This window comes from Equus caballus, chromosome 12, assembly GCF_041296265.1.
Source record: "Equus caballus isolate H_3958 breed thoroughbred chromosome 12, TB-T2T, whole genome shotgun sequence".
Taxonomy (NCBI): domain Eukaryota; kingdom Metazoa; phylum Chordata; class Mammalia; order Perissodactyla; family Equidae; genus Equus; species Equus caballus.
The window spans coordinates 25,038,228-25,051,844 of record NC_091695.1 but is presented as its reverse complement, the minus strand read 5'-3'; positions in this window follow the sequence as shown (position 1 = coordinate 25,051,844).

Below are 13,617 nucleotides of genomic sequence, written 5' to 3'. Positions count from 1 at the left end.
GTCTTTTTTATGTCTGAGTAGTATTCCATTGCGTATTTATACCACATATTCTTTATCCATTCAGCAGTAGCACGGCACTTGGGTTATTTCCATGTCTCGGATATTGTGAATAATGCTGCAGTGAACATAGGGGTGCATAAATCTCTTTGGATTTTTGATTTCAGTTCTTTGGATAAATACTCAGTACTGGGATGGCTGGGTCATATGGTATTTCTATGTTTAATTTTTTGAGAAATCTCCATACTGTTTTCCATAGTCGCTGCACTAGCTTGTATCCCTGCTAGTAGTGTATGAGGGTTCCCTTCTCTCCACATCCTCTCCAACATTTGTTATTTTTTGTCATTAATTATAGCTATTCCAACAGGTGTAAGGTGATATCTCCTTGTAGTTTTGATTTGAATTTCCCTATTAGTCATGTCAAAGATCTTTTCATGTGCCTTTTGACCATCTGTATACCTTCTTTGGAGAAATGCCTGTTCATATCCTCTGCTCATTTTTTCTTTTAATCAAGTTTGTTTTTTGTTGTTGAGTTGTATGAGTTCTTCATATATTTTGGAAATTAATCCCTTGTCAGATATATGATTTGCAAATATCTTCTACCAATGGTGGTCTTTTCGCTTTGTTAGTGGTTTCCTCTGCCTTGCATAAGCTTTTTAGTCTGATGTACTCCCATTTTTTAATTTTTCTCATGTTTCCCTTGCCTGAGTAGACATGGTATTTGAAAAGATGCTGCTAAGACTGATGTTAAAGGGTGTACTGCCTGTATTTTCTCCTAGGTGTTATATGGTTTCAGGTCTTATATTTAAGTCTTTAATCCATTTTGAGTTCATTTTTGTGTATGGTGTAAGACAATGGTCTACTTTCATTCTTTCGCATGTGGCTGTCCAGTTTTCCCAACACCATTTATTGAGGAGACGTTCTTTTCTCCATCTTATGTTCTTGGCTCCTTTGTTAAAGATTAATTGTTCATACATATGTGCTTTTATTTCTCTGCTTTTAATTCCGTTCCATTGGTCTGTGTGTTTGTTTCTGTGCCAGTACCATGCTGTTTTGATTACTAGAGTATATTTTGTAGTATATTTTGATGTCAGAGATTGTGATGCCTCCAGCTTTGTTCTTTTTCTCAGGATTGCTTTGGCTCCAGGGTCTTTTGTTGTTCCATATAATTTTATGATTTTTGTTCTACTTTCATGAAGAATGTCATTGCGATTCTGATTAGGGTTGCATTGAATGTGTAGATTGCTTTAGGTAATAGATATTTTAACTACGTTTATTCTTCCAATCCATGAGCATGAGGTATCTGTCCATTTCTTTATATCTTCTTCAATTCCTTTCAATAATGTCTAATAGTTTTCAGCATATAGATCTCTCTCCTGTTTGGTTAAATGTATTCCTTGATATTTTATTCTTTTTGTTGCTGTTGTAAAGGGGATTTCATGATTTCAATCTTCTTAAATTTATTGAGGCTTGCCTTATTTCCCAACATGCAGTCTATCGTTGAGAATGTTCCATGTGCATTTGAGAAGAATGTCTATCCTGCTCTTTTTGGATGGAATTCTCTCTACATATTTATTAAGTCCAGTGATCAAGTGTTTAATTTAAATCCAAAATGTCCTTGTTGATTTTCTATATGGATAACCTGTCCATTGATGTAAATGTGGGTGTTGAGGCCCCCTACATTATTGTGTTGCTGTTAATTTCTCCCTTTATATCTGTTAATAGTTGCTTTATGTACTTTGGTGCTAATGTGTTAGCTGCATATATGTTCATAAGTGTTATGTCCTCTTGGTGGAAAGTCTTTTTTATCATTATATACTCTTGCCCTTTGTCTCTCATTGTCTTTTTTATCTTGAAGTCTGCTTTGTCTAAGTATGGCAACATCTGCAATCTTTGTTCGCCATTTGCTTGTAGTATTGTCTTCCATCCCTTCACTCTGAGCCTATGTTTGTCTCTAGCGCTGAGATGTGTTTCCTGGAGGCAGCATATTGTTGAGTATTGTTTTTTAATGCATCCAGCTACTCTGTCTTTTGATTGGAGAATTCAATCCATTTTCATTTAGAATGATTATTGATATATGAGAACTTAATACTGTCACTCTGTCTCCTGTTTTCTGGATGTTCTATGTTTCCATTGTTTCTCTTCCTTTGTATTTCTTGTCTTTTTCATGTTTTTTTTGAGGAAGATTAGCCCTGAGCTAACATCCACTACCAATCCTACTCTTTTTGCTGAGGAAGATTGACCTTGAACTGACATCTGTGCCCATCTTCCTCTAGTTTATATGTGGGATGCCTGGCATAGGATGGCTTGATAAACAATGTATAGGTCTGTGCCCAGGATACAAACTGATGAACATGGGCCGCTGAAGTGGAGTGTACAAAGTTAACCAGTACGTCAGTGGACCATCCCCCTTCCTTTGTATTTCTGACTGCCATTTCATTTTGTTTTTTTTGTGGTGATTTTCACTTTATTTATGAATTGTGGCTCTGCTCTGATTTTCCTTTTATTGGTTACCATGAGGTTTGTACAAAAGATGTTATAGATGAGATAGTCCATTATCTGATAGAGTCTTATCTCCATTAGCCTAAGCAGATTCCATCTCCAACCTCTTCTCTTTCTGAGTTATTGTAGTCACAAATTATTCTGTTTTGTGTTGTGACTAAATTGAAGTGTTTATAGTTATTTTTGATGCTTTCCTTCCCTTTATCTTTTAAGTTATAATTAAGTGTGTGCTAACCCGTTCTGAGAGGCAGCTGCATTTTTCTGATTTTGTCTGCGTATTTGTCTCTTTGCTCAAAACTTTTTAGACCTTTGCGTTTTTGTTTCAGGTATGAGGGCATCCTTTATCATGTCTTGTAAGGGAGGTCTAGTGGCAATGAACTGATTCAGCTTCTGTTTATCTGGGAAAGCTTTTGTTTCTCCATCGTATCTGAAGGATAGTTTCACTGGGTAGAGTATTCTTGGCTGAAAGATTTTGTCTTTCAATATTTTGAATATATCATTTCATTCTCTCCTAGCCTGTAAGGTTTCTGCCAAGAAATCCACTGAAAGCCTGATGCGGGTTCATTTGTAGATTATATTCTTGTGCCTTGCTGGCCTTAATATTTTTTCTTTGTCATTGACTTTTGCCAGTTTTACTATTACATGCCTTGGAGAAGTTCTTTTTGCAATGATGTAATTAGGAGTTCTATTTCCTTCATGTATTTGTAAGTCCAGATTCTTTCCCAGGTTTGGGAAGTTCTAGCTATAATGTGTTCAAACAAGCTCTCTGCTCCCTTCTCCTACTTTTCTCCCTCTTGAATACCTATAATTCTTATGTTTCTTTTACTAGCTGAGTCAGATATTTCTCAATGAATTCCTTCATTTTTTCAAAATCTTAGTTCTCTCTCCTCTTCCACCTGAACTTTTTCTATATTTATATCCTCTAAATAACTAATTCTCTCCTATATAACATCAGCTCTATATTTTAAGAATTCTAGATTATTTTTTTTTAACCTCATTAATTGTGTCCTTCATATCCAGAATTTCTGTTTGTTTGTTTTTTAGAGTTTAAATTTCTTTGGTGACATATTCCTTCTGATCTTTAATTTTATTCATGAGCTCATTGAACTGTCTTTCTGAGTTTTCTTATAACTCATTGAGTTTCTTTATGACAGCTATTTTGAATTCTCTGTCATTTAGATTGTAAATTTCTGTGAGTTCAGGGTTGGTTTCTGGAGACTTGTCATTTTCCTTTTCTGAATTGTTGCTGTAGTCTTTCATGGTGTTTGATGAACTAATCCTTTCTCACCCAATTTGTGATAGTATTAGGTTTCAGATTCCACCTGCTACCACTGCAGGGCAGCAGGAGCTGTGTCTCTGATCCCACCCCATCTTCTGGAAGTTGTGTGGGTATGGTAGGTTCTCCTGCAGGCTAGGAAAGCATTTGTGCATGCATGCAGGACTACTGTCACCTTTTCTTATAGTTGTGCTAAGGTATGTTTCCACTGGCAGGGCCACAGCATCATTGTGTGTGCTCCCATGGGCCAGGATAGCATTAGCCCACATTCTGGGCTGACTCTGCCTACTCTTAGAGTAGTATCAGTCACTGTGAGAGGACCCGTGACCTGGATCACTGTTGCTGGGGAAGGATAGGGGAGCAGTCACATATCTCTGCTCCTTCCTTGGGACCCAGTCCGTCCATCGTTAGATGTATAACTGTGTGGGTCTCTCAGGTGTCCTGTTGTGCTGTGTGGGTATCCTGCTTTAATCAATGAATGTCTGTTTAATTCCACTTTGGAGGAGAAGGGACAAAGAGAATAGTTCACTCCACCATGTTGCTGATGTTACTAGACCAAGCTTAATGGAGTTTTTGTTTGTTTGTTTGTTTGTTTTAGATTCCACATATAAATGACATGACAGAGTATTTGCTGTTCTCTGTCTGGCTTATTTCACTTAGCATAATGTTCTCACAGTCCATCCCTGTTTTCACAAATGGGAAGATTTCATTCTTTTTTATGGCTGAATAATATTCCGTTGTGTATATATATACATATATATATGTATATATATATACTTTCTCTATCCATTCATCCATTGATTGACACTTAGGTTGTCTCCATATCTTGGTTATTGTAAATAATGCTATAAAGAACATCAGAGTGCATATATATTTTTGTTAGTGTTTTTGTTTTCTTTGGATAAATACCCAGAAGTGGAATTGCTGGACCATATGGTAGTTCTATTTTTAAATTTTTGAGGAAACTGTATACTGTTTTCCATAGTGATTATATTATTTTAACATTCACTCCAACAATTTAGAAGGGTTCCAATTTCTCCACATCCTTACTGATACCTGGTATGTATTTTTTTCTTTTCTGATAATAGCCACTCTAACTAGTATGAGACGATATATTGCTCTGGTTTTGATTTGCATTTCCCTGATGATTAGTGATGTTGAGCACCTTTTCATATACCTGTTGGCCAATTGCATGTCTTCTTTGAAGAAATGCCTATTCAAGTCATTTGCCCGTTTTTAATTTAGGTTATTTGGTTTCTTGCTATTGAGTTGTAGGTAGTCCTTATATATTTTGGATATTAACTGTTTATGAGATATATGATTTGTAAATATTTTCTCTCATCTCTTTTTGTTCTATTAATTGTTTTCTTTGCTATTCAGAAGGCTTTTAATTTGATTTAGTTTCACTTGTCTATCTTTGCTTTTGTTTCTTGTGCTTTTGGTGTCAAGCACCATAATTTGGTGTCATATCCAATAAGCCATTACCAAGAGCAGTATCAAGTTTTTCCACTATGTTTCTTGCAGGAGTTTTATAGTTTCAGGTCTTATGTTTGTCTTTAATCCATTTTGAGTTTATTTTTATGTATGGTGTATGATAGGGGCCCAATTTCATTCTTTGGCCCGTGGATATCGAGTTTTCCCAGCACCATGTGTTGGAAAGACTATCCTTTCCACACTGTGTATTTTTGGCATCCTTGTCAAAGATCAATTGACTGTATATGTGTGGGTTTAATTTTGGGATCTCTTTTCTTGGGTTTAATTTTGGGATCTCTTTTCTTTTCCATTGGTCTATACATCTGTCTTTATGTGGGTATTATACTGTTTTAATTACTGTAGCTTTGTTATATATTTTGAAATCGGGAAGTATTATGTCTTCAGCTTGGTTCTTCTTTCTGAAGATTGCTTTGGCTATTTGAGGTCTTTTGTGGTTCCTTATAAGTTTAGGATTTTTTTTTTTCTATTTAGGTGAAAAATGTCATTGAGGTTTTGATGGAGATAGAACCAAGTCTGTAGATTGCTTTGAGTAAAATAAACATTTTAACAGTATTTAGTCTTCCAATCCATGAACATGTACGTTTTCCACTTATTTGTGTTCTTAATTAATCTCATCACTGTTTTGTAGCTATGCCTCCTTTTATGTTGTTATTGTCACATATTTCATCTTTATACATTGTGTGTCCATTAAAATATGATTATAATTATTGTTTTATGCATTTGTTTTTTAAATCATAAAAGAAAAAAAGAGGTGTTACAATCCAAAAATAGAACAATACTGGCTTTTATATTTATCCACTTGATTCCCTTTACTTGTCATTTATTCCTTCACATGGCTTCAAGTACTGTCTGTTATTCTTTCATTTTAGCCTGAAAGACTCTCTTTAGCATTTGTTGTCGGGCAGGTCTACTTGAGACAAATGCCTTCAGCTTTTGTTTATCGGAAAATATTTTTCATTTCTGAAAAATAGTTTTGCTGAGTATAAACTATTTCTGTCAGAAGTTTTCTCCATCAACACTCCTATGGCCTCCATGCTTTATGAAGAGAAATTGGTTATTAATCTTATTGAGAATCCCTTTTATGTGATGAGTCAGTTCTCTCTTGCTGCTTTCAAGATTCTCTCTTTGTCTTTGAATTTTGACTCATTATATATTGTCTAGGTGTGTATCTCTTTGCTCTTATTCTACATGGACTCCTTTGAATTTTTGGCTGTGTATATAAATGGAAATTTTTATTAGATTTGGGAAGTTTTTAGCCAATATATTTTAAAATATTTTCTCTCTCTTCTCTCCTTCTGGGAATTCATATACTTGTATATTTCTATGGTTGATGGTGTTCTTCCAGTGTCTCAAGGTCTGTTTTTCTTCATCCTTTTCTCTTTCTATTCTTCAGCCTGGATAATCTCAATTAACATATGTTCAATGTAAGTGACTCTTCTGCCTGCTCAAATCTGCTGGTGAGCCTTTTTAGTGAGTTTTTCATTTCAGTTATTTTACTTTTTAACTTTAGAATTTCTATTTTTTAAAAATTATTTCTCTCATTTTGTTGGTATTCTCTTTTTGGTGAAACAGCATTCTCATGTTTTCCTTTAATTCTTTAAAAATGGCTTTCTTTAGTTCTGTGAACATATTAAAAATAGCCAAGTTAAAGTCTTTGTGTAGAGAGTCTAAAGTGTGAGCTTTCTTGGAGAAAGTTTCTATTGATTGAATTTTTTTTTTTTTTAAGATTTTATTTTTTCCTTTTTCTCCCCAAAGCCCTCCCCGGTACATAGTTGTGTATTCTTCGCTGTGGGTTCTTCTAGCTGTGGCATGTGGGACGCTGCCTCAGTGTGGTCCGATGAGCAGTGCCATGTCCGCGCCCAGGATTTGAACCAACGAAACACTGGGCCGCCTGCAGCAGAGCGCGCGAACCTAACCACTCGGCCACGGGGCCAGCCCCTATTGATTGAATTTTTTTGTGTGTGTGAGGAAGATTGGCCCATCTGTTTCCAATCTTCCTCTTTTTGCTTGAGGGAGATTGTTGCTGAGTTAACATCTGTGCCAATCTTCTTCTATTTTGTATGTGGGACACCACCACAGCATGGCTTGATGAGTGGTGTGTAGGTCTATGCCTGGGATCTGAAATCGAGAACCATGATTCACGGCTGCTGAAGTAGAGCATGTGAACTTAACCACTATGCCACTGGACTGGCCCTTGATTGGATTTTTATCCTGTGTATGAGCCATGTTTTCTTCTTTCATTGCAAGTTTCACAATTTTTTTTGAAAACCGAACCTTTTAAAAAATATAATTTGGCAACTCTGGAGATCAGATTTTCCGTCTCCCCTGCATTTGATATTGTTGCTGTTTGCTGTTCTTGATAATATTTTTTTGTTTAGTGACTTTTCTAAATGAATCCTTAAAGGAGTGTATCCTTTTTCATGTGTCATCACTGAAGTCTCTGCTCAGTTAGTTCAGTGGTTAGCTAATGACTAGAGTAAAATTATTTAAATGTCTGGAATGAATAAGTTTCCCAGTCTTTGCCAAGAAACATTGGATTCATATTGGAGTATGCCTTCAATTCTCAATAAAGGTAGTTTATAACTCCAGCTCAGTCTTCAGATTTATTTTCCCAATGTGTAGTATATTCTTCATTTTCTTAACGGTGTGTTTAGAACTGGAAGTTTTAAATTTTGGTAAAGTAAATATATATATTTTTTCTTTTATGGTTTGTGTTTTTGGTTTCTTCTCTAAGACATTTTTGATATGCTAAGGTGATGGAAATTTTCTTCTATGTTTTCCCTTAGAATTTTTAGTTTTAGCATTTACATTTTTATGTAATATACATAAAGTATGTCATTCTTTTCAAGTTAATTATTGTGTATGGTGTGAGATAAAGATTAAAATTTATTCATTTTTTTCTCTATGGCTATACAGTTGTACAACACCATTTTTTTGAAAATGCAATAATTTCTTCATGTAATTGGCTTATTCCTTTTGTTGAAAATCAACTTGCCACATATTTGTTGATCTATTTCTTCATTCTAAGGTCAATATATCTATCCTTATGTTATTAAAAGACTGGTTTCTTTAGTATATCTTTAAGTTAATCTTGAAAACAGGTAGTACAGGTCTTCCAACTTTGGTCTTCGTTTTTAAAAATATTTGGATATCCTAGGATTTTTGCCTTTATGAATAAGTTTTCTAGTTAGCTTATCTATCTCTACAGAAAACTTGGCATTTTGAGTGAGATTTCATTGAAAGTATTGATCAATCCTGTGAGAATTGGCATTTTAACAATATTAGGTTTTCCAATTCTTCAACCTGATATATCTTTCCACTTATGTAGGACTTCTTAATTTTCTCAGGAATGTTTATTTTCATCTTACAGATATTATACATATTTTGTTAAATTTAATACTAAGTATTTCATACTATTGGATGCTATTGTAAGTGGTATTTTAAACAAATTTATTTCCACTTTTTGCTAGTGTATACAAATAAGACAGATTTTTCTTCTATTATATTTTAGTTTGCTGTTTTTCTATTTGGTTTAATGATTTAGGTATACTAATTTTTGTCTAGCTACACTATTGACTTCTGTTGTTTATAATGGTTAATTCTCCTGGGATACGCAGAAAAAAATTATGTCCTCTTCAAATAATAATTTTTACTCCTTTTTGATTTATTTCTTTTTATTGATTTCTATGGCCTAAGTGCTTTGATCAGTAGCTTCAGAGTAATTTTAAGAAGAATTTTGAGCAAGGCCGTTTTAATTTGTTCTCAATTTTAAATGGAATGCCCTCAGCATTTTCCTGTAAATATGATCAAGCCTGTGAGTTGGGATATTTTTAGCTCTCATTTAAATACTGGGATTAAGAATAAATGTTTAATCTTAGCAAATATTTTTCAGCATCTATGGAGATGATTTCATGATTTAACTCAAAATCATTTAATAAACTGTATATATTAGTAGATTTTCTATTGTACTATTCCATGCTCCTATAATAAGACTAACTTATTTTGGTATATTATTCTTTAATATGCTGCTGAGGTCTTTTTTTTTTACTGGAAGTTTTATTATAGATTTTTGTATTAAAAATTATATTTTTGGGTCTGGCCCCTTGGCTGAGTGGTTAAAGTTCCACACACTCTGCTTCAGTGGCCTGGGTTCACAGGTTCTAGTCCTGGGTGTGGAATGACTCCACTCACCAGCCATACTGTAGAGGTGTCCTACATACAAAAAATAGAGGAAGATTGGCACAGATGTTGATTCAGGGCTAATCTTCCGCAAGGCAAAAAAAAAAAATTTTGTATTTGAGGGTGGTCTTGGAGTATAATGTTTGAGCTGTATTTGATAGTCTACTTCACAAACATTATTTTGAAACATTCCTTCTTTTCCTATGTTCTCAAACAGTTCCAGCACCATTGATACTCCCTAGTCCTTAATAATTATTTAGAACTCCAAGGCTTGATGCTTTGGAAAGGAGAAGTTTGAAGTTTTACTACTTTGTTCCTTCAATGTATATTGCTGTTTAATCTCTTCTGTATTAACTTTTGGCGATCAATATTCCCTTTGAAAAACCATTCATTCTATAAGGTTCTCGAATTCATTTGCATATATGAGAGTAAGTATTCTGCTCTCATTTTTAAATATTTTCTTTGTCCTCCAATACATTTTTTTTTTTGAGGAAGATTAACCCTGAGCTAACATCTACTGCCAATCCTCCTCTTTTTGCTGAGGAAGGCTGGCCCTAAGCTAACATTCATGCCCATCTTCCTCTACTTTATATGTGGGACATCTACCACAGCATGGCTTGCCAAGTGGTGCCATGTCTGCACCCAGGATCCAAAGAACCAGCGAGCCCCAGGGTGCCAAAGTGAAATGTGCAAACTTAATCACTGCACCACTGGGCTGGCCCCTCTCCAATACATTTTTATTGATAAATTAGCAAATGATTTGCCTATTTTACTGTTATGTTTAGCATCAGCAAATGTGTTCTTGGATTTACTATTTCTGTCATTTAAGAAGTTTTCTTTTTCTCTGCCTTATCTCCCCAAATGCCCCCAGAACATAGTGGTATATCTTAGTTACAGGTCCTTCTAGTTGTGGCACGTGGGACACTGCCTCAATATGGCCTGACGAGCAGTGCCATGTCCGCCCCCAGGATCTGAACTGGCAAAACCCTTGGCCACTACAGTGGAGTGTGCAAACCTAACCACTCGGCCACAGGGCTGGCCCCTAAGAGGTTTTTAATGTTAATTAAAAATTATTACTCTCTTCTCCTTTCCTTAATATTATTGTCTTGTGCCTTGAAATATTTGCTTACTTAATTTATTATTGTTATTTCTTATTTAACATTAGTATTTATAGCGTGTAAATTTTATTCAAAAACCATTTGTAGTGGCTAGGTATTTATGTAAAAGTGATTTTATAGATATTTGGCAATTTTGTTATTTCATCTTTAATCAAAAGTTTGTTTAAATGAGAATTTTCATTTTAATTGTTAGAATTTTAGTTGTTGTTACCTTCAAACTTTATTATTAATTTCTAATTCTAGTTCATTGCATCAGAGAATATTTTATAATTTTTCTAATTTATGGAATTTATTACATTTTTTATAATTCTTCCATGGGCACATAAAAAGGAAGAAAGGAAGTAGGAAGGAAAGAAAGAAGAAAGAAACAAGAGAGAAACAATAGAGAAAGAGAGAGAGAAAGAAGTAGAAGGAAAAAAGAATATTTTCATGCTGTCAGGTTATTATGAAGATGAAAATCAGCTCTGCCAATAAATCAGACTGCAACGTATCTAACACAATGCCACTGGTCACAGAAAGCCAACAAGAAACAGTGTTTCTAACTGGACTACCCAAGTCCACAAGACAACTGTGCAAAGACAAACAACTCCATCTTCCAATGACTGCTACATTCTCACCAATGATGTGACTATTCCTACTTTCTTCCTTCCACCTCTTGAGCAATGCTTCCTAAGGCATCTAGTTGCTGATCTGCCCCAGCTTTTCGACACTATCCAAATCTAGAGAGAGTGCCCTCTTCCTTAATCCATAGTTGGATTCATTCAGCAAAACCTATATACTATAAAAATGCCTCCCTTATGCTCTTACTGAGATGCCCACTGCTTCTTTGGAGTGAGTGTTGCAGAAGCAAAATAAACTAAAATTTTGACTCCAGATGTGTTTGATTGGTAGGCTTTAACAACATAGAGATTTTGTATATCAATTTGTTCTTATTAATTTTGTCAAATAGTTCTTCTTTAACTTTATTTTTAATTTTTTTTCTCAACTTGCTTTGTCATGGATTGGAAAAGCTAAATTAACCTTTATCATTACTTTTATGTTTCTTTTGTCTCTGTATTTCCTGTTTTATTCACTTTATGAATAAAAAGCAATATTATTTAATACACAGATTTTCCATGAATATTTCTGTATAGAATAATTTATCTGTCCCAGGCATTTACAGCCATTATGTTTAAGAATGTCTGTATAAGGAGACATATCAGGATAGTAAAACCTAGAGACATCTCCCTCTCCAGAGACATTCAGGGTAGTAAAGAAAAAGACCTCTCCTTTCCTTTCTGGGGAGGATTTGCTTGCATTCCAGTGCAAATAAATGAGTGAATAAATGAGTGAAAATAAAGTTTCTCTTTACAGAGAGAAATACAGGCAGATCACCAGCAACCCCAAGTAAGATCAAAGTTGCCTAATTTGGGGATTCCTTTCCTGTAATGCACCCTGCTGCTTGGGCTGGTATCATCTGTTTTGTCTTGGTATTGTTTGGGCTATTCTTGGCTCATGTAGGGGCAGTAGCTTCCATGCCCTATCTCAACCATGTGTCCTTCCGGCCCTCTTCTAGACAGGACACCAACCATCCAGTATTGTAACTGTTTCTCTCAATGAACATGATGTTCTGAGGGAACACAGAGCCCTTCCATGTGAGCTACTGATCCTTGGAATATGGCCATGCACAGACAGTCCCTCTTGGCAAGTGGGTAGCCTTTTGTTCCTGCCTCTGAAAACAACTCCCTCCCTCTTCATGGTAGCAGATACAGGCACATAACTCTGTCCAGCAAGTTGTCACTGGACACTCCGTATAAGTAAGACCCAAGAAACCCTTATGTCTTGTACACCATCTCTGGGTCTTTTCTTTGGTCTCTCCACCACCTATTCCTCACTGTTCATGTAACTGTGTGTGTGGCAAGACAATTGGTGAGCCACCCAGGAGGCCAAGGAAACCCCATGAGTACTGAGAATATGGGCAATGGGAAGGGGAAGACCATGGAGGAAATCCCAGATTGACTGGTGTCTTTGATATGGGGGCTGGTCACCACCAGGTTGGTGTCCTTGATATGGGGGCAGGCCACCAACATAGGGGAAGTCCTAGGCACAATAGATGTAGTAAAGAAGACATCAGAAGCCCAGGCAGTGGCTACTGCCATAGGGTGGCCCCTCCTCACTGCGGGACGGCTTGCAACAGAAGCTGAGATGGAAGCAACAGAAAAGTAAGGCAGTTGCAGGAGGAAGTACTCACACCTGGAGAAGCATAAGATGAGCTGCTGACACAGCATAGGACAGTACATCTCACATGCTCAGGGTCCAAGAGCACTGAATGACTGCCCTGATTGGTAAGCCTCCCATGGAGGCTTTTGCATCTCTGGCATACTGGGGTGGAAGTCATTTTGTCGTCAGTGGTGGAGATGAGCAAAGATCGAGTGGTCTCCTTCTTGAATTGGTAAATGGCCACCTATAAGGGGTTGTGGCCTAATGAGGGAGGCATACCTATGCCTGCTCCCCCATCTCCCCAGTGACAGACCGTGGAAGACTTACAGGATTTGTTAAGGGAACTAGGCATGAAACATGTGGTTTATGCTGAACGTTACTGAGTGCCTGACAATGAACTAGTTACTGCAGAAATGAAGGATATAATTTTATAGACAGCAGTGAGCCAATGGTATGGGTTTTAGTCTCTATCCTAAGCCCCTTAGTAGGTCAACTGGTGTCCTGGGTGGCTCAAGTCCCCGCTGACCTGGGACAGATAAGGTCAGACGGAGGGAAGTAAAGCCTACCCAGCCCTATGGAGAAAGAGGCAGAAAAGGAGCCAAAACCACCAATGGCCCTGTCAGAGTAACAGGTAGACCGATGTAGCATGGCCTGGTGACACCCCTCTGGAAAAAAGCGATAAGCAACAAAATACTGTTCTGTTGGTTTTGTGGCAGAAGCTGGGGCAAAAATAAAGATTCACAAGGCCATCCACAAACTACGCCAAACCAACAGTGCCCCTGGCTACAACCTGAGAACACTCCGACCCCCTCAGTTAGGGGGAAGACCAAGGGATCCAAACCCACTCCTGTG